Genomic DNA, 2,966 nt, shown 5'->3' on the forward strand with positions numbered 1-2,966 from the left:
GTAGGCTTAATTTTTATTTCTGCCGATAGAAAATTCATAGTCTTGTGACTTATTTCTTGGCAGAACATAAAAACACAAGAAATTGTTGGTGTGGATTCGTTGACATTTCAGGGAGGATTGCACAAGACTCAGAGCTTTGATTCCAGGCTTCGATAATATGAAATCATTTAAAAGCTTCTCAGAATGCTCATTATAACCAGCTTTATTTTTAAATTTTTTATTTTTTATTTTTAAGTTTTAGTACTACTATATTTTATAACAATAGAAAGTAGCTGGAAATACTACATGCTAACAGAAAATGTGATACACAATCCGGGGGGAGGAGTCAGTGGAAGAGCGTGGCGGAGGCCACTGGTTTAGACTAAGAGCCTTTCCATATCTGCTGAATGGATTGGATCTGCTGCTCCAGCTGTGAACCTTCTTCGATGGTGACGGAACAGGCAATGACAGGTCTGGAGACCCCACAAGCCCGCCCTAGGGCCTGCTTGGAGCGCACGGACACGTGGGTCACCTTCTTGTCTTCGCACAGCAGCGGGAGGTGCAGAACAATCTCCAGGGGCTCAGTGTGTGCAGCCATCACAATGAACCCAGAGATGCTCCTGTTGAGGGCTTTGTGGCCTCACTGGTTCTTTCCAAAGCCGCTTGTAGTTACGTGACTGATGAACGAGGTCCAATAGCTTCTTGGCGAGGCAGGCATCTGCGAGAGGGTAGGCCTTCGGATTGACACTCGCCTCAGTCATGGCTGCGGTTACGTGGTCTCGCTTCTCCTCATCATAACCAGCTTTTAAGCGTAGTAAATTAGTTTGCTAACTACTATTGTTTTAGTATTAAAAAGGTCACACAGATAATTTGGATTGTTTGCTCCTGTAGATCTCTAGAACTTACAAATAGAACTTAAATTACAGTTCTAGAAATCCAGACCAATGTTGAGTGCTTAAATAAGTTAGGGTCGAGTTCAAGTTAGAGTGTGAGAACACACTTGTCCCTTCTATCAGCCACAAGACTTTGCCTTTCTCATAGGAAGTACATTCACACTGGACACCTGGAACGGATTCCTTATGACTTAAGGAAGAGCTGAGAAATCAGCGTTTGGAAGTTTCTTTCCTTGGTGACTATGATTACGGCTGAACTGCAACAAGATATTATATTATGTTTCATTGACACTCATGCCTCTGATAGCACTGATTTGATAAAAATTGGAGTTGTGGGCATCATTTATAAATGTTAACAGTTGGGGAAGGGTTTCCCCCTGTGCCTCTCCAACTTGATAAAGGTTGATCACAGTCAAGGATACAGACTGGGTCACGTTTGATCTCAGGCGGATTTCTTGTGTGTTAGAGGAGTGTCTAGTATGTGTCTCATGTCCTTTCTGTGGGAACCTGTTGAAATCACAAGAGACCTGGTTCCAGACATTGATAGCAATGTCAGCAACACCCTCAGTCAATGCTACATGGCCGGGGCTGAAATTCAGCCAGGTTTTATGCTCACCCATTGATATCTCTGACTACTCGCTTCAATTTCATATCCTAAAAATATGATACCTCTACTACTATATCTTACTTAGCAATTGCAAGGCAGGAGTGACTCATGAATTGTATTCTCTCCTGGCCTCCAAAAGTTGCTTTCGCTTTCTCTGATTGGAATTGAGACACTGGAGCCTGTGTCTTTCAGTTCTTCTTTCTGAGAACTCATTCTAATATGTCTACTTCGTGTAAATAAATAGTATCCTGATTGTGCGGCGTGCACCAGCCTTAAGCAAGAACTCGTCATTCCACTGAAAGCAAGTTAGCAGCAGCTATACTGAGCACTGACAGAAACCTCCACAATGTCCACTAATAATTACCAATACAAGAGTTTGTTTTCAACTGTTTGCTATAAAACATTAAGGAAACATACTGGACACTTCTTCAGGTTCTATTTTTGAAAGCAAAATAAAGCAGCACCATAAAACCCTGAACTAGGGGAAGGAAGATAAATCAAAAGGGTCAAAGGAATAGCATTTTCTGGCTTCTCTCAGAAATAATGGCCTTTGGCAGGAATGCCCATCATTTTGAATGCCTAGGACACAAATGTAATCATGGGAGTGTGGTGGCTTAGTTCTCTATGAAACTTGAAGGAATCTTCACCAGCATCTCACTCCATGCCTGTTTCCCATGATTAAAATGGTAGCAGTATGTAAACCTTAAGGAAAGGAAATGAAGGTTTGTCATACTATAGTTTCTCCGCACAGGTGCAGCCAAACTACTCTTGCTTTTCACTGAGTTCTGAATAATAGTATTTAGTTCCGCCCCCAAACTTCGAAGCAGCTACTCGATGTGAGTCCAGTTCTTGTAAACATTTTGCGAGTACTACTCTGATATTATTTGTATGAAGTGAAGTATTGAGGTACTTAGCAAACTAAAATGCTCTCTAGTATTAGTCATGGATATTAGTAGAAACCTCTGGTTGGGTGACTCTGTTTATGATCAGACTCGACATATTAAAACTGACTGATATCTTGGCTCTCTGAGTCTTTATAGAAGCAGCACCAGCTATTCACTGGGAATTTGCAAACATACTTGCAGTTGTGCTCATAGTTTGTAGCAGGTGAAATAAAAGAGGCATCAAGTCTCATGAAAACTTGGACCTAGTAGATTTATTTTGATCTGTCTCTCTTTTTCATGGTGTAGGTTTTCCTCAAATGTCTGGAAAACTCGGATTGCTGGTTCATATCTAAATATGAGGCGATAAAAAAATTGGCAAGCAAGTGACCTGCTAAATCGTTGAGAGGCAGGGGTGCCCTTCGAATTGTCATTATCCTTGGTTGAGGAAGGCAGCAAGGCAGCCGGTGTATTTTGAAAAAGAGCATCCCTGGTTTATGTTTTGTTTTTCCTTCCGTCTTCTTTGGTAGTATATTGGGAGGAGACCTATGTAGACACATGCTTTCTCTGCTCGCTCTGGGGTGGTTGTAAGGATGGTGAACTGTG

The 2,966-nt window shown here is 41.7% G+C and overlaps 1 pseudogene; it reads right to left on the minus strand.

Moving 5' to 3' along the window:
* Window positions 1-356: 356 nt before the first annotated feature.
* On the minus strand, window positions 357-753 carry LOC105292179 (annotated as a pseudogene).
* Window positions 754-2,966: the final 2,213 nt, after the last annotated feature.

Source organism: Pteropus vampyrus, unplaced genomic scaffold, assembly GCF_000151845.1.
Source record: "Pteropus vampyrus isolate Shadow unplaced genomic scaffold, Pvam_2.0 Scaffold53, whole genome shotgun sequence".
Lineage (NCBI taxonomy): Eukaryota > Metazoa > Chordata > Mammalia > Chiroptera > Pteropodidae > Pteropus > Pteropus vampyrus.